The sequence below is a fragment of the Rattus rattus genome, chromosome 3 (genome assembly GCF_011064425.1).
Source record: "Rattus rattus isolate New Zealand chromosome 3, Rrattus_CSIRO_v1, whole genome shotgun sequence".
In the NCBI taxonomy this organism is placed as follows: domain Eukaryota; kingdom Metazoa; phylum Chordata; class Mammalia; order Rodentia; family Muridae; genus Rattus; species Rattus rattus.
Window position 1 is genome coordinate 12598766 of NC_046156.1, and position 19582 is coordinate 12618347.

Below are 19582 nucleotides of genomic sequence, written 5' to 3' on the forward strand. Positions count from 1 at the left end.
GCCTCCTCTACATGTGTATGTGATATGTGCACATGCACACACACACACACACACACACACACACACACACACATGCATATCTGTGTAGCCACAGGGTATACCTATGAAAGTAAGTGTGGAAACCTAAGCTGATGACAGAGTCATCAAGCCCAGAGACTCTCAGTTATTTTGTTATTTTGAAACAAAATCTGTATAACTGAAACTCAGAGTTCTCTCGGATCAGTTCTGTAATTAACAACTTTACGAAAGGATAAAGAGTTCGATAGGGTTTGGATTTCATACACTGAGATATAAGATACTCCAGATTGTTCATTCATACATTTCACCCGTTCCCTCTCCTCACAGACATTTGTGAACAGCTGGTGCTGTTCTGCAGGGGCTGGTATGCAGCAGTCCCATCAGCAATGGCTCCCATTGTGCTGAAACTTAGGTGGGAGAGAGCCACAAGAACCAAGCCATCAATAAATAAAAAATAAGATTCTTTCTTATGTGGTTAATTGAAAATATAACACAGAACAATCAGATTTCTTATTAGTAAAATAAACAATATTGGTTTCAGACCTGGAAATTGTCCTTGGAAATATGAAAATTAAGAGTCATTATTTCAATTACATTTTCCAAGGAGGGTTTAATGCAACGATTTCTTTCTCAGAATTATATGAATGATTATTAAAGCTGAATTCAGAAATATTAATCCTAAAATATGAGGTGAAAATAAGTTAGAGGTGATCTGCTTGAATGCCTTCATTTAAAAATTAGAACACAGGGCATTAAAAATGAATGGGTATTTGTTCATAATTTTATAATAAAATTGGAAGAATGATAGAATAATGTAAGACCTAGTGTATATGTATATTTCAAAATTTGAAGTATTTTGTATATATATATATGTATATATATACATATATATATATATACTTAAACATATCAGTATTACCACTTAAACATTATAAAATATATTGAAAGTGTGTGTGTGTGTGTGTGTGTGTATGTGTATGTATGTGTGTGTGTGTTGTTTGTGTGTGTGTGTGTGTGTGTGTGTGTGTGTGTGTGTGTGTGCGTGCGGCCTTTGTTGACAGAACAGGTGTCTGTGGAGGGGAGGCCAGAAAAGGGCTTTCAGTGTCTTGGAGCTGGAGTTACAGGTGCTTGTGCTCTGGAGAAAGAGCTCATAGAGTCTGAAAGAGCAGCAAGCACTCTTAAAGGCTGAGCCATTTCTGTAGCCTCAGATTATTTTTTAATGTGGAAAAAGACAGTAACTAAACAGTACTTAGCTTCATCCTGCTCACTTAATGGAATTAAATAGAAAACCAAACCAATCCTATTTTAGTTGAGCACAAAGATTGTAATCGTTTGCTACAGAGGCACTGCAGGTGTGGCTGCTCTTTCCCATGCGTGTCAGTAAGCGGCAGAAAGGACAGAGGCTATGTCTATGTTCAATGTTCTGACCTGCGAACAGAGGAATGATTAGCAGCCTAAATGGAAGTCTGAGATGGCCACCAGTCTGGTGCCAGGACTCTCAGACAGGGAACTATCCTGAGATGACCACCAGTCTAGCAGACCCAGACAGGTTTCCACAATGGAGCGTAAGCTGGAGAATAGAAGAACCTCAACTGGGTTCACACAGGCCTAGCTGAGAGTGAACCCAAGACCAACAACCCTGGCATGGGGAAACATGGGTGATTCTGGCAAGAAGCAAGTGACCACCAGACTCCTGCCATGGGCCCACAAACAGGGAGCTAGCCTGAGATGACCACCAGTCCAGCACCGCATAGGCCTGATACGTACAATCCTGGGAGACTCGGCCCTACCACTTATTTCCCTAGTGGTGGTTCACGTGAGGTAGATACCCTCCCACGCCCCCCTTACCCTTCATGCCCTGCAGCAGGCAGACCACAGGACTCTGGGATCATGAGAGCAGGAGAGCTGGCCCTCCTCCTCATGAGCTGCAGCACTCAAGAGAGCAGACATGCACCTTGTCTGGGCAGCACATTAGAGCTCACTCTCGTGCTGGGGTGCTGGTGAGCTGGCCCTGATAATTGTCTGCTATGCGATAACATGGGTGTGGGAGAGATACCCCCGCTCACCCTTGCCACCTAGGGCAGGCAGGAGAAATGACCATGAAAGTCATCAGGCCAGAGAGCAGGCCCTGCCCCTCACCTCCTCCAATGCTCAGGATAGCAGGCCCTGTACCTCACTGGGCAGCAGAGTAGAGCTGTCCCTGAATATGGGGATGGTGGGAGAACCAGCCCTGCCTCTTGTCCGCTGTGCAGTGTCATTGACTAGGGAGAAATTCCTTCCCTTCCATTTTGTTCTTGCTACCACCAGGAGGCTAGACAGTTAACTTCAAAGGGGTCATGATAGCAAGAGAGCTGGCCCTGCCCCTCATCTGTTGAAGCACTTGGGAGAGCAGGCCCTGCACCTCACCTAGGCATCACAGTAGAGTGGACCCTGATGGTGGAGGCAGGGAGGGGGAGGGGTTAAACTTAGGTAAATGGGCCCAGAGGCTGTGCGTCCCCACAGCTTGTCTGCCTACGTTGGAGCAACATGGGCACTAAGATATCATCCTCCACCTTGCCCCTTGTCACACTGATGGCAAGAGCAGGAAGCTGGCTCTGGTCGTGAGTGGGAGGTGGCTCTGTTCTACCTGTAGTATCAGGAGGTGGACCCTGCACCTCACCTGGCGCGGGGTAAAAAGCTGCCCCCTAGTTGTGGAGGTTTATGGTGAGCTGGCCCCAAGGGCATGAGAGTAGGAGAACTGTGGGCTGATTAGCTGAGATCTGTGCCAGGCCCAGGCCCAGGGCTTTGAATGATCACACCCCAAACATCTACCCCATTGATGAACTGCTAGAAAGCATGAAGGGGCTGATCCCACAGACTTAAAACTACATGGGACAACCACAGGATGTCGGAGAGGAATCCCAGTGAGGTTCCAGTACTGACAGAGTAGCAAAAGCCAGAGTCCTCATACAGACCGATGAGTCATTGCAATGAACATTTGCTAGCAAAGAAATCTGAACAAAAGAGTGTGAGAAACACCATGACATATTACAGCTTCCACAGAAGAAGGTATGTAAGTACGGAAGGCAAGTTTGAGGGGAGATGAACGGGATTAGTGTGAATGATATGAAATCCACCAATAGAAAGTGAAGAAGAAAACATTACAATCAAATATTCATGCCAACACAAATTAGTTAATTTTTATTGTCTTACTCAAAGAAGCTTATCACATTACATAAAAATGCCCATTTGGTCATGAATGCAATTTTCATTGGGCACATAGTTCAGTTTAGGCTTCCAGATGCTAATGCTTACCAGTTGCCACGATTGCATGGTCTTGTGAAGGGTGGTCATATATTATGGAGGTTTAGCTCTTTGACAGCCTTAGCCTTTCAGAGCATAGTCATGTCTCCTGTCTGATTTAGTTCGCGTAAAGCTCTCTGAGATGAGAGGATGACAAGTACTGGATGACACAGTGACACCGAGTAGGAACATGGGCAAGGCTGGTTTAGCATTCATTTGACATCATATCGGAAGACATACTACAGATAGCTGAGGGAGAATCCTATTCTCACAGAAGTCTGTCTTTGTTCCATTAACACAGAGAGAGAAATGTAATGGTACTCAGAGACAATGTACCTATACCACCTTCAAGCACGCTCTGACACATGTAAAGGCTGACTGGGCTAAACTTTCTTAAGGAATAAGGACTCCAATGGTAAAGTTTTGCTTTAAATTAAGGGACAGGCAAGGGTGGGAGCTTGTCTAAGGATGAGGGCTGATGAAATGGAAAGGTGACTTACTGCATTTCAGAATGGATCCATGCACTTTCTCTCCCATCCCATGCCTCCTTGCAGTCCTGGATTCAGACAGAAACTGCCAAGATATCTTTTAATCTTTTGCATGTGTGGTAACTCTTTTGCTATTGAGGGACAAGTAACTTTAGCTATAAAAGGCTGAATTCCATCACGGGAGATGGTCTGAAACTCTCTAAGTCCTCTGCTAACTCTTGGGAAGTCAGTTCTCTGACTCTGGAGAACATACTGATTCCATTGTGTGTCATCCTTAATATAGAATGTTGCCATTTTTTCAATAGACACAGTTAGGTTGAAAGGTTTTTGGAAGGTTCATTAGAATTGGCTGAAGTTTACTGGGTTTAATTAAAATAAGAGGACCTGCTGAGGGAAGGGCATTTTAATGTTAGTCTTCCTTTGATATTTTCTTTCCCCTTCTCTCATGTTCCCTTGTATATATGTATATGTGCATGTGTATGTGTACATGTATACACACACACACACACACACACACACACTGTTATTTGGCAATGCCCTTGATATCTCAGTCTCAAGACGAATGGCTCAATGGCAACATAAAGAATTCTTCTGACAAATCGTCATGGGGTTATTACTGAGAAAGTCAGATGGAAATGGTTCATCTCCATCCTAATGTTAAGTTCTTACTTAGGACATGGAGTGGCCAAAGTGAAACATATACTTTGCATCAAGTGGAAAACAAAGACAAATGAAATATACATTGGAAAGTAGAGCTTGTCTTTCCCCTAGGAGAGATGCTATTGGACATACAGAGCAGGTCTAGTACCATAAGCAATACAAGTTGGAGACAGGCACAGAGGGCTATTCCAGCTTATACTGATGTGGAAAAACATATGAGACCAGGAGAAGGAAGGAGAACCCTCACCTCCTCTGTTGTCTTGACCCTCAGAGGTTCTGTCAAGAACAGAAAACTCACTGTAGCTGTCTCAGTAGAACACTATGACTAGTATGCCTCCTGGGGAATCAGAGTTAAGTTGCTAGGAAGGGACAAAGAGCCCATTACATGTCAGAAGCAAATAGTGCATTCCAAGTCATTGGCCGAGTAATTCCTGAAGTAGGGAATTTGAGGGTGAGTCCAGGTTTCACAGCACAAAGAAGACAAACCAGTTCTGCATCCCTAAATCTGAGTGCATAGCTATATTTTTGTCACGTGGTTCTATGTCTCAGTTTTTGATTTGTTTTTGGAAAAAATCTTTGGTAATACTTGCATTGAACATGTTTATCAATTACTTCTGTCTCTGTCTCTGTATCTCTGTATCTTTCTTTTCTCTCTCTCTTACTCTTTCTCTCTCTTTGTGTTTGTATACGTGTGTGTGGTGTGTGTGTGCATAAGTATGTGTCTGTATAAATGTGTGTGTAGTTGAGTCCAGATATGTATCTGTGGTCATGATGTGTGTGCATTTCTGAGTGCATGTGAAAACTAGATACCACCTAAGTTTTCATTTTTTCTCTCTCACTGCCATGGAGCTGGCCAGATAGTTTAAAATTGTTGGTCAGTGAATCTCAAAGACCTACCTGTCTTCACCTTCCTGGTGCTGAGATTACAAGTTCATGTCATCCCTGTCCAGCTCCCCTTCCTTCCTTCCTTCCTTCCTTCCTTCCTTCCTTCCTTCCTTCCTTCCCTTCCTTCCCTTCCTTGTAGTCCTTTCCTTTTCCCTTCCTTCCCTTCCCTAACCTTTTTTCCTTTTTCTTTCTTTTCTTCCTTCCTTCCTTCCTTCCTTCCTTCCTTCCTTCCTTCCTTCCTTTTTTTTTTTTTTTCTTTTTTTTTTTCTTTCTTTCTTTCTTCCTTCCTTTTCTTTTCTTTCTTCCTTTCTTTCTTTCTTTCTTTCCCTTCTTTCTTCTTCCTTAATGCACTCCTGAAGATCTAACCTCAGATCCTCCCTACTTTATAAGAAGCATATCATTGATTGAGCTATCTCCTAGGTTAGTTTTTCAGCAAACCTTGGTGTCTCCTATGAAGCCCCAAGTCCACTCCAATACCAGTGATATTTTACTCTTGAAAGGGTTTGTTTTCTGATGGTGGTTTTCTTATGGTTTGAAAGAGCTCATTGTCTTCATTGCTGAGATGAATATTTATACCACAGAGCTCACATGAACCTGAAGCACGTGGGAGAAAGTTAGATATTTTAATGAGCCCTGCACCATTTCTTTGGGCTTGTTGCCACCAAAGTCTTTCCTGAAGGCGGGCATTTTAGAATTGGCATTTGGAAGTTTATAGTTATTTCATGAAAACCATAGCTGGGGACTCACCATTCAGTTCATGAAATATTTTGCTAGTTCTTTCTCACCTCTCAGTAATTTTATCTCCAATTTTGGGCTTTTGTTTACCTTTCATTATTAAATGCATGACACTCACTCAACATAATCACAGGTATTCAGGTAAGCTAACAGTTTTGGGTATTTACTAGGATCTGGTGTTTACACAGCTTATATAATTTAATCTTTGGTGTGATTGCTGAGATGTTTACATCATAAGCCTATTTTGTAGTGGTACCTTTGAAAGATCAAGTCTTCTATTCTCTCTTATATCGCAAATGCCAGCATTAGGATTTTAAGTGTGTTTATCCTAGTTCCCAATAGTGTCATGTGCCATGTTCTGTTCCATTCTAAATTCAGGTCATAGGGAAGGCAACCATGGACCAGGGGAAAGAACCTCAGTATCAGTTGCTGGGGTGGTGTTCTTGAGGACCGAGCAGGGGTGAGATCTCACCACATTTCTGAAGCCCTGTACCTTTATGGTTGGCCAAAGTGAGCTAGGCAAGAGAGATTTGGAGTGTACAAGCAAAAGAGCAGTTTTGAGTGTATGAACGTCCCAGTGGGACACATAGGTGCTGAGGCGCTGGGAGATTCTGGCTTGCTCTCATATTCCCCCAGTCTCTGTCCAGATGGTAGTCTGACCACTTAGCATTTTCTAGGAGGATCGAGGACTAAGCAAAGAGGTAGCAACAGCAATCCAAGTTAAGAATCTGTGAACTGAGGTTAGGTCAGGGTCATCCCAGGAATCCATTCTGTAAGATCATATAAAAACTCAGCTGATGGTGTTAACCTATTCATGTTGGAAGAGATTTCTAAAAGTGGAAGAACTTTATACTTCCAAGGACACAGATACTATTTGCAAAAACGTTTCAAGAAAATATTACTTGGGGAATGAGTATCCATTTAGGTGAGGTCTTATTGAATGGAGAATGGAACATTCTGGCACTCCAGTTGTTAATAGAGAAGAAAAGATTAATATCTATCAGCAGAGGTAGAGAGGAAACTGTGAAGAGAAAATGTGGTGTTTTGATTGACGCATAGAAGAATCAGAAAAAGAAATCTGCTTGACTTGCCTAAATTATATTAGTAAACTGCATGAGATATAAGAATTGACTAAAAGCCAACTGGTTGATTTTATTAGTAAGCAAACCCAAACTGCCAAGGACACAAGGAGACTTATGTCTTAGTCATTATTCTACTTCAGTGAGTGACACCGTGACCAAGACAAGTTATAAAAAAAGCATTTAATTTGGGGCTTGTTTACAGAAACAAAGGGTTAGTTCATGATTATCATGGTGGAAAGTAGGCAGGCAGGGTGATACAGCAGTGCAGCAGTAGCTGAGCAGAGAGAGAGAGAGAGAGAGAGAGAGAGAGAGAGAGAGAGAGAGAGAGAGAGAAGAGAAGAGAAGAGAAGAGAAGAGACGAGACTGGGCCTGGCTTGAGCTTTTGAGACCTTGAATTCCACTACCATTTCCATACCCTTGTCAGCAAGTCCACACTTCTCCAACAAAGCTACAGTTCTCAATCTCTAACAGTTCTATTCCCTGGTGACTAAGCATGCAAACATAAGAGCCAATGAGGACTATTCTCATTTAAACCATCACAATATGCAAAAAATCCATCATTACTTCTCCTCTGACTGATGCTTCTCTTCACCTGGAATTATCAACTCAAGGATGATATTGCTATTGAAAACCTGTCTTGCTTATTGGTAGAGACACTCTCACTACTCCCTGTTCCCTTGGTACTTCCTTCATACCATCATAAAGGTGATGCTGTAATGAAACACTCCTAAATTGAATATAAACATTTTTTCTTCTACAAAGTGTGGTCTTCTCAAACTAGGCTATATGGTGTCTCTCAGTTAACAGAGGCCAGCATGTATGCATGAACTCATTAAATGGAAAGAAATGTATTATAAAAGGAATAAAAACTTATTTCCTAAAGAAGTATTGTTTCCACTGTATATCATTCTATTCTATAATGATATTATTTTCTCCTAATTTCTATAGACATTCTATAAATTAAAAGATTCTTATTTATAAAGTTTGTGTTATATGGACATGTCCATGTCTATAGGAATGCATGCGCACGCGCACACACACACACACACACACACACACACACACATACACATACACACACACTCACACACACACATATAGACACATACACATACACACACACTCACACACATACATATAGACATACACACACACACACTCACATACACACACAACACACATACACACACAGTATGCACTTTGGGGTCATAACTGGGATTTTTAACCATTTCTGATCCCAAAACTAATGGTGATTCTTGGACTCACACTTACAAATAAATAGGTAAATGCCTAAAGGACTGACTGTGAAATACTTGTCTGTTCATGGACTTAGCTCCTGAGATGCTCTCTGTCCTGAAGATGCTATGTAGAAGATCAGACCACACACACACACACACACACACACACACACACACACACACACACACACACACATATATATATATATATATATATATATATATATATAATGAAAGTGATCTTGAAGAACAAGTTTCTCATACCATGCAACTAAAATTCAATTCCTGACTTTCTTTTCTTAGGAACAACCTGACCACAAACTGCCTCTTGAGAATTGTTGTCAATTCTGCTTTACTTTCAATAGGAATTCTTTTTTATACCCAACTGAGTATTCATCCTGGGGCTATAGTGAGTTCCCACACAAATAAAGAGAGGGCTCCCAGTTGAAGGGCACAAGGTAACAGCCTTAGGCAGGGCTTGCATAGACTCTGATGATCTGCCTTGCCCAAGTTGACGCTTCCTAGGTTTTCTTGAATCCAAATAGAGATTAATAGAGAAAGACACACTCAAACTCTGTTAATTGAACTCAACACAACTCCCAGTCGTGCCTATATCTTTAAAGTGCCCTTTAGGACAGGATAGAATAGATGTTGAGGCTTTTTTGTAGCTCGTGATTTCTCTGTTCAATTCTGCTTGTTTTCTTTTAATTCTGAAGGCAGTCTCAGATGATCTCTTTGGGATATTAAGCCCCATCTCAAAACCCCGCACTAAGGAATGCAATGTTTGAAAGTCCCAATCTTTAATAGTTTCATTAAATTAAATATCTTCAATCTCTTATAGTTTGGTATAATATAGGAGTTGGGAGCACACATGTCAAAAACTCCATATATCCTACTTGTGAAATATTAAGAACCAGAATGTCATCCCAACATCTAGATATGGTACTCATAGTTACAGATTAAACCCTAACTTACATGCAATGTTGCCATAGTAATCACACACTAAAGGTTTCAGCATGTGGATGATATTGGGGTTGAAGGAGACCTTCATTCACCTCAGAAGTACTGAACAAAAGAATTTAGACAAATGATGGATGAATTTATGAAAGATACACAGCTGGGACAGAATTTAAACTAAAATACAGTTGTCTTGTGTCTCTTACACCATGATGGCTTTATAAGCACCAAGTAGTTCATGAGTACAGGAGTGTACAGATTTGATTGTCATAAATATCTATGTTTAAGAATAGTTATGTTTTGAAGGGGTTGACTATATATGCCTTTAGTCTTTGAATGTCAAATTCTGGTTTTCTATAAACTTGGTAAGAACTTTATGAAATTGCCTGGCTGTGAGTCTCAAGGATTGCATCATAACAGGTTTGGCCAAGTACTGGAGACAGGGACAAAATAGAAATATATAGAAAAATCCTTAATTTAAACATTTGTTTTTTTGTTTTTTTTGTTTTTTTTCCCAGCACTTACAACTTTTGATGGTTTGTATTTCTGACCCCAATTTCTCAGAAAGGAAATTTCTACAGACTTTTAATTTACAATTCTTCCTTATTTTTGAAGCATTTCCAAGACATGATGTAGATGTGCTAAGAACTAATGGCCAAGTTAACCACATTACTGTCTAAATAAAGTAAGAGAAGTCGTTTTGTTTTCCAGGTGCAAATGATGTCTTATTTTTTAACCATAAAATCTAAAACTATAAAAAAAATTCTAAGGAGAAAATGACCAAAGTCACACAAAAGTTGCTATACTGTATCTACATTTTAAATTATTTAATAAATGACTCAAACCAAGAATTATGAGTCACTGTTATAAACTAATCTTTGCCCTTACTTTCTTTAGTCAATACTTAGCCAATCAACCAGTGTTTATTGAGCATTGACTCTAAACTTGGCAGTAGCTATCTTTATTTCCCAAAGGAGTAAAACTTATTTATTCCATTAAAGCATGAAGTCTCACCTTCACATACAAAATAGATTTAAAGTGTTGGTTCCAGAAGCAGGTCATCTCAGGGTTTACTTTGTGTAGATTCTAAGAATCTGTACTTCAACAAAACCTTCATTTTTCCTCTGATAGGTCTTTGGAAGCCTACCTTGATATATAATAATAATTAAAGTTAGCATTGATAGGGCACTGGCTGAGAAGAGGCCAGCATATAATGGACTCTCCAGCTCTTGAGGCTTAGGTTGTAGGTGATAGAACATATTTGTCACAAATATATTTTTTATTTCATTCCCTGAAAGTTAATTAACAATAGCTGCATTCCACATCAAAATGGTGTCACAGGTGAGTGGAATTTTGATGCTTGTTTCTCAACACAAGCGAGAAATATTGACCCAATTACAAAGAATAAATATCAATAAAACAGCAGGTCTCTGATAAACAGGTATAATTACCAGAAGGATCTACCTGTTTACACATCAGGACCACTGTCTTCATACATCTTATCCTGTTACATAATTATCAAATAGAACAGTAATTCCAGAATGAGTAATAACGGTCACACAGAGTCTTGCGTGGTTGAATATTTTCATCTTGGCAGGAGGATGTCCCTAAGTAACATCCAACAAGGAGTCACCATGAATCACTAAACAGTGAACCAGCTCCAAATTGGTATCTGCAAAACCAATCAGCGGCCGTCAGGGGCCAGGTCCATGGTGGGTTTTTTTGGGGGGTGGGTGGAGGGGGTTTCAAGGTACTGTAAAGACTCTGGCACTGCCCGTGTGAGGGTGGGCTGTGTTTATATCGTTCCCTTCTCATTAGGGTGGCAGGATTTCCTTTCGTAAAAGGCAGAAGCCCTCACTGGAATGGATTTGGCACAGGGACAAGAACTTCCCTTTTCTTTTCTTGGTATTCTTCCTCTCGAAGTGCTGTGATGGGCACAGGAAGAAGAGCTCCTTGCTGAGCTGTGTGGTTCCTCCAGATGAGAGAAGCAGGGGACCAGGCAGATGGCCAAGGCGAAGTGGGAGAGAAGCAAAGATCACAGCCAAGTCTGCTGAGGATCTGCTGCACACGGGCGGCAAAAGGAAATAGCTTGCTCTGAACCCTTGGGTGCCCTTAATGCCTCCTGGGTGCAGAGCCTGGATTTCTCCCTTGACCTGGCCTTCAGTAGACACAACTTTATAGAGAGGACCTCAGTTTGAGCCATGGATTTGCACAACAATAGGTTTGGCGAGTCTCATGGCTGGAGAGAGTATGGAGATGCATAGAACATCTGAGATTGATTGCTCTGCCTCTTGCTAGCTGTCATGCAGAATACTCTCCAGCGTTGGAAAAGAACTTGGTTATTTTCTTCCCAGGCCATTTTCGTCTTTCAAAAAAAAAAAAATCTTTATTGTCCTTTAGCCTTTGTGGCACTGCCCTTCAGGCTGGGCAAGTCGCAGCATTCCAGTGTCACTCAAAGTCAGTCAAATCCAGACAAAGAGCAGGGCCTCCTGTCAGGACTATTGAGGGGGGAAGGGAGGTGCTTAGCCCCATCCCTTTGTAGTACTCAGCCCTGGGGGTCCTAGAGAGAGCATTAAGAAGGCTCAGGAAATCAGACTTAAGCCTCCCCGGAATCTGTACAGGGTTCAGTCCTAGCCAGTGTTTGTTTATAAGACAGCTAAATAATTCACACCCGGTTTGCCATTTAACCTCTTGGACACATGTTTTTTGGCCTACTGAGGAGATTTCTTTTTTGGAGTTGTTCGTAAGAGTGCTGAGTTTGATACTGACAGAAAGGAATCTGAGGTCAGAACTTCTATTTTAAACAGAGGCCTTTGGGATTTATAAAGGATGTTTCCGATATGTTAAAACAGCTGGAAAAGCCTTTGAGATCTTCAGTGAAAGCAACAGGCTTCCTAATTTGTATTGCAGGTGAGGAAACGCAAGCCCAAGAAGCTTGGCTGACTTTCTCCTGCACCTTCAAAACTCCAAAAACATGTTGCCATCCTTAAGCGGCTCCCAAGGATCCGAAGGGAAACTGGCCCATCCTCAGAGCTCTCAGGACCACTCTCAAGTTAGGGATGCTTTTGAAGAGAACGGGGACCCCAGTTTATCCTCAGCCCAGATGGGGCCTCTCCACCTTCTGCGGACTCTCAAGGTCATTAGCTCCTGTTTCTCAGGGTGGGTGGGGATGGGTTTGGCTGCTGAGTTATTCTGATGACCCAGAAATTACCTGTATTCATTTCTTTCTTTTTAGATAAAAGCATTTCTATTCTGGTTTTTTTCTATGGCTCCTTTTCAAGAGAAGAGGGGAAAAAAAAATTCCATCGTCTTTGCTAGCAGAGTCTCCTATTCTCTGTGCATTCTTTTATAATCTGTCTTGATTCTCAGCCCATACCTTAGTCCTTTTTTGTACCCTGTGCCTTTTAATCACTAAAGAATCTGACTCAGTGTCTGTCCCCGTGGATCAGAGGCTGGCCTCCTTCATCTGTGTCTCCAGGAGGAGAGGGCGGGGCCCGGCATCTCTTTTCTCCTATACAGGCTCCTGCCCCAACAATATAACGGCCTTTTCTCCAGGGTCTCCTCTGGGCTGTTATTCATTCCTAAGGTTGACTTTTCAGAAGCACTTTCATGTAGGACCAAGAAAATCTGAGAGTCTATCTCATTATTAAAACAGCTATGAAGTTGTCTCTTACATATGCGTACCTAAATACACAGAAATACATGTATAAAGGTATCTACTTATATAAATATATGCCACAGAGCACCAGTATTACGGTATTTTCCTTATTATGTACATCAAAGACAAGCACAAATATGAGAAAGAAAATTCCATGTAATGCGGAAGCATTTATAGAGGCTTTAAAACAGTGCCACTCTGGGAAAGAGTGGGAGGTCATTTGATAAAACAATTTAGACACAGATTGCACCATGTCGATAGCTTCTTTATAACTGTCATTTGCAGGAGACAGTAGATCTCCAGCTACAAAGGAAAAGGAAATAACAGTTGCTAATATGTGGCAAAACTCTTTCAAATGGAAAATGCCCGTAGAAGGACCAGTACCCAACCTGGTGGTGGCTATCCAGCCCAGGATCACCTGCAGTTTTGTTTTGGTTAAGAGCCTTTCTGTTTGTGCCAATAGTTTTCTTTTGAAAATGACTTTTCCATTGAATCTTCTTTTAAATGACTCTCTGTAGTCAAATTTGCCAACTGTCTGAAGTTTATATAAAACCACCAATGTGACAGTCTATTGTCCCCTGAAATTGGCATTTCTAAGTTCTCTGATAGCGCCAGGTGCTGGCTTATGTTTGTAGTGTTGCTCTGTCTTTCTGTCTTCTACCAAAGAGACAGGTGATAGGAAAAACACAGTTCTAAACAGCTATCACACTGAAAGATAGTCTGCTTCTTACCTTTGATTTGTATATTTATCCAGGAAACTCTGTAGATGAAATTTCATTAGTTTAGAAACTAAACACAACCTAACCTTCTACGTGCCCCATAGTAAGCATGCACATTTCAGTTCTGATCAGTTTTGTGTGCTTTCTCCTCTTCAGGTGCCTCTCATCTAAGAAGAAAGGAAGAAATGTTTGAAAAGACACTGACAAATCTGTAGGTGATGGAGAAGAAACACCATCCTCACAGTAACCAGATATAACAGAGAGGACCTTAAGCCAAGATCAGTGTATCACAGAAAAATAAATCCTCACATTAGAGGTGCAAACAATAACATCTATGCAGGCCTTTCCTATTGTTCTTTTGTACACCTGTCTGTCTATCTGTCTGTCTGTCTCTGGTGTGCACAGGCACATGCATACATATGTGTGGCACATGCATGCCATGGTGTGCATGTGGAGATTAGGGGATAACTTCTGTCCTTACATTCTTATCTGAAATAGGAATTCTTTGTTGTTCACAGCTGCACACACTAGTTATAGCTTGCCCTTGGCCATTTTCCTGTCTCCACATCCATTATTGACATCATTCCATTAAGATTATATATGCGTACTACCACAAAAGGCTTATTTGTGGGTTCTGGGGTTTGAAATCTTGTCCTTACACTTGCTCAATGAGCACTTTACTTGTTCTACCAAATGCCCTAGTCCTCCGAGTCCTTTTAGGTATAACTCATTGGATGATCCTCATGACAAAATCAAGCAGACAGGAATTGCAGTGTTCATCTTCTAAGACATGTTCACCATGATCCATCCGATTCCGTTGTAGCAGCTCTTCCTCCAAGCGTTTATGTGTGCTCATTCTCTACCGTGAAGACTCAATACTAAACCTTTGCTGTAAATGGTGTACTCAGTGGAGAATGACTTCTACTCACTAGCTCATAGAGCAGTGCCATAAAGTGCCTATGATCAGAGCAAGACAAATACTATTGGTAGATAATGAAGCAGAAGTGATACTGTGAGGAAAGGTTGTGGTAGAAATCAAATTAATCAAATTAACCAAAGGTTAACTGGGTATTAATAAGTGAACAGACAATAGGTCAGAGAAATAGAATAGTCATGCAAGGATTTTGTTGATGAGAAGCATGCTATATATATGAACCTACATACTTAGAAGACAATATGGAGAAAGAAAGAAGATGAAGGAGAAAGAAAGAGAGAACAAGAGCAAAGGAAACAAGACTAAAACAAGACCCTGCACAGAAGGGAAATCTCTCACTGGGATTGGTAGAGTGGAACCAGGGTGCAGTACGAACTGAGGAAAGGTCCTAGATGAGGAACATGGAGCAGCCAGAATCGATGTATTTGAGAATTGGGGAGGGAGAGTGTACTAGTTACTTTGCGTCATAGCGAGGAAGGGATGATGGCAGGAGCTTGAGTCTGTGACTCCAGCCATTGGAATTTCACTTCCCACATGTAGGATTAGTCATTCCACCTTGATTAATCTAATATAGATAATTCTTCATACATGTTCTCAGAGGTTTACTTACATGGTGATTGCAAATTCCATTGGGTTGATACTGAAGATTAACCATCAGGGAAAAGAATTATGGAAACTCTCATCTTCTACATACACGGGATTCAGATGTTCCAAAGTTGATACTTTAGAAGGGAACAGCAATGAGGTCAGTTCTTTCTAGAAATGTGTTAGAGATGGTTAGCAGGCTTTATGATAATGATGCTAAACATCTGGAGAGTCTGTGCTGTAAATATACATTTGGGAATATTAACATTTAAGTAGTGTTTGAAAGCTTGAAGAATAAATGAGATCTTTCCAGCGAGAATGTGTCCAGTGATAATAGGAAGGGGCCAAGTTAGAATCCTAATGAACTGCAACATTTAAGGAAAAGGCAAGAAGCTGGTGCATGTGAGGAGACACAACAATAAGTAGCCAGATTTGTAAGTTGAAACTTTTTAAAACACTGAGATGCTAAATCTATGGGAGAGCCAAGCATGGTGGTTCTGCTGAAATGCTGAAGGGGACAGTTTATAAGTGTGAGGCCATCCTGAATTACAGAGAGAGACTTGGTCTCCAAAGATAAACAGACAATGGAAACATCCTAGGGGAAGAAGCTACAACCATGTGAGATGCAGCAGAGGGGTCCTCCAACAGTAAGTGTCAGGGAATGAAGCTATGAGGAGATCACTGGAGTCAGATGGAAGGAAGTAGACTGATAAAGGCAGAAGTGTGATTGGGTCAGCCTAGGAAGTGAAGGGGAGATGAGGAGGCTAGGAAGATTAGAGACATGAATGACCAGAGATGTGTGACGCAGGCTCAGGGAGAACATTCTTAATGATGGGTGCTTTGTGTGCTTCTTAGGAGTCTGAAGTTGTAAGAGAGAGAGAGCTGACAGTTGAAGAGGTGACAAAATTCAGGACAAATGACAGGCTGATCTTGAATAGACTCGAGCAACTCTTTGGAAATGGAGGCAGGCCAATAGTTGAGGAAAACTGACAGTCTACTTATGTCTTTTCAATGGGGACTCCTTTCTCTTGGGCAGGGTAGCTGGAGAGAAAATGTAGATTCAATATTGTTATATAATAAAAATAAAAGAGGTGTGAGGGAGGAAGGAATAGTGATTTTGGAAATATGTGATGATATCGTGTATCTGAGCACGTATAGGTAGCAGCAACAAGACTCAGGGGTTCACAGAGAGAAAGGAGGGAGAGAAGGAGGAGGAGGAGAAGTACTTAGTAGAAGATGATGTGAAACTGGAAGAGAAATGTGAGAAATTCCTGGGTAGTGAATATATTATATTTAGTCATGGAGTCTAACAAAGGATAAGGAAAATCTACTGTACTTAGTTTTCCAATCATGAATAACTGTGTCTATAGGCAGAGGAAGTGAATGCTTGTGTACCAGAAGAAACAATAAACATAAATTCCAAGAAAAAGAAATATAAAGCTCATAGTTTACCTCCAAAATTTACTATTTTCTATTATTTAATTATGAAATACACACACACACACACATACACACACACACACACACACACACACAAACACACCATACAGCGCTGTATACATGCCTCTAACTCTTCATGGCTTTGCAATCCCATGTTTTTACCTTGTGATATAGCGACTCCTTCCTAAGTTTGTAGTTTGGGTTGGAGGCCATTTGTTACCACAGTCAATATTCAGAAAGGAAAGCAAAAGACAGTTTGGAGAGTTAAAACAGAAAAAAACAACTCAGAGTAAGAAACTTGTCCCATAGATGAGAGGATAACAGAGAAACCAATAGAAGGATAAAGAAAACATTGGATATGGGTCCAGCTACACTCACCCACATTTTTGAAAGGGAGAGAAACTGGATTAACTGTAGCTTCAGGTCAAGGACAACCCATGGACCAGAAAGTATGAGAGTGACTGACCCTGAGAAGGTGTCCCCGAAACTCCAAGCAACAGAGAAGGCTCAGAGATTGCTACACACTACAAGAAGACAAATGGTATGCTATTACCCTCGCCTGGCCAAATCTAAATGATATCCGGAGGAGGAGGGCTTGGGAACGTGGATTCACAGGAATCAGCAGAGAACAAGAAAGGCTTGGGAAGAATCTTAGAAAAATGGGTGACGGTCCATCATGGGCCTCTGGCTTCGTCTAGCTTCCTGGGACTAGCAAGCACTTGGTACACATGACATTCTTCCATCGCACCAGTCTGCTTGAGAGAGAGGAGCTAGCATAGGACAAGCGCAGAGAGGATGGAAGGATTGTACTGGAGAAGCTGCGTTAGCAAATGAGTCGACCTGTGCTTCTGCTTAAATCCTGGATCCCAGGCTCCCTGAGTCCTGAAGTAGCGACCCCCATCACAAAGTTGGGAACATATTTTGGAAAACTTTCTGAGAACTTTAAGAATACTTTAATCATCTCTTAAATTTCATAAAAAAAAATCACAAGGGCCGCCTTACTATTCATATTCTACGGCAAGGAAGTCGATGCTTTCCATTCCATTCTGCAGCTCTGGGCCTCATGGCTGTTAATATAATATCCTCACGGCCAGCACAACAGGATATACCGCTGGAAGGATCTTGTCTTTGAAGTAAGATGAAACCCTAAAGCTTTCATTTGCCTAATGAAAACCTCAGCCAGAAAGTTTCCCGGGTTTCTGATCACATATGGAGTCTTCTAGCCTCGTTTTGACTCAGGATGCCAGATGCTGGACTTGCACGCAGCATTCACATCCAAATTTGGAGCAGGTGCTAATTATCAGAACAGGAAACAGACACTCAACCCAAAGAAAATTCCTCCCTTCATTCTAGGAGCGTGGTGTGGGGCTGTGTTATAAAAGGAGCCCTATTGACTTACAGCCCCAAGTTCCACTCTGGGTAGGTAATTGTCTTCTGCCTGCCCTGTGACTTCTTGGCTACTTAGGCATAAACATCCAGGTCCCACATAAGAAGGCTTTATGTAAATATAAATGTGATTTCCCCCCCACATATAAAGATGGTTTTCATTGAAGAGCAACATTAGACTCACTCTAATAGCCAGGGCAGTTCAAGGAAAATGATTTCCAAGTGAATGTGGAGGAATGGGCACCAGCCAGATGTTTCTGTGTGGGCACCTCTGCCCTTCCTCCCTTTTCTAAATATACAGTGCTGAGTGGAGGCCGTCAGGGTCAGGAAAGAGGAAGTTCTCAGACGCCCGTGCAAAGCAATAATCTTCAAGTGGATGCCACAACGACAGGGATGTGGTGTTAGTTACAAGAAAGTCAGAGGGCCGAGACGGGTAGTCAAAGAAAGTTAAAAACAAAATCAGGATGAGGGAAAGGGTCACCAAGGGAAGTAAAGATGAAATTCAGAAGGAGAACATCTGTGGGCTTTGTGAGAGCAGACAGGGTTGTGGATGGGGGTCAGCAGGACTTTTCTTTGTTTTATTCTTTCTGCAGCACATGGCATCGTTTTGGTATTCTCTCTCTCTCTCTCTCTCTCTCTCTCTCTCTCTCTCTCTCTCTCTCTCTTTTTCCTCATAATATTCACAGGTCCAGATGACTAATGTGTGCATGTGAGTTACTCTCCCTAAATTGAAGGTCACTAAACAAATGTTAGCACTTGCCCCCTCCCAATCTCCTGCACTCTTACTTCATTACCAAACAGCTCCTACCAGGTCTTGTTCCATTTAGCAGGGAACTCCTACCAAGTTCAGCTAGTGTCTGAGGCTTGTGTCTGGGCCCTCAGGGAGCGTGCTCAAGCCTTTACCTGCTGCCTGACTCACATTTCTTTCTGCCATTTCAGTCAATGGGATTTGTGTTTCTTAGCTCTGAAGACGTTTCTAGCTGTAAATACAAAAGTAGATTTTTCAACCATCCTTTTTGTCCTTAGTGGAGATTAGACTCACGCTGATTTTCACAGTGAATTATCAGTTCAAGTCCTCTTCGACATCCACACTTGCATGTTTTTCTTGTTAGAGTATTTTTATATGTATGCATTCTCATAAAGGAACATCATTAGGGGATTTTAGAACATAAATGTTATAACCTTTTTGTTTGTTCTTCGCATGAATATGCATGCACGTTTAGAATTTTTACTAACACATTTTCAATATTTACTTATTCAATCTCACGTGGATAGTGTCTTAACATGCTGCAACATCCCTTCTATAAAACAGACTGAGGGCTCAAGGAAGTAATCCCTCAAAGACAGACAGTCAGTGTAGAGAGGGCTGTATGCTGACTGGGTGTCTATCAGACTGTAAAGTGAATATTACACTAGTCTTTTAGCCCTCTAGTTTCTATGTGGCCTCTAAATCATACAAAAATATCAAATCAATGCCCAGAACCTCCTCTTAGGCTGTTCTAAAATTTCCTGAGT

At 41.4% G+C, this 19582-nt stretch overlaps 1 non-coding gene across 1 annotated transcript; it reads left to right on the forward strand.

Moving 5' to 3' along the window:
• The first annotated feature begins 1349 nt into the window (after positions 1-1349).
• On the forward strand, positions 1350-1479 carry LOC116897587. Its single transcript, XR_004387591.1, has one exon. It is a non-coding gene; the product is annotated as a small nucleolar RNA SNORA17 (small nucleolar RNA).
• Positions 1480-19582: the final 18103 nt, after the last annotated feature.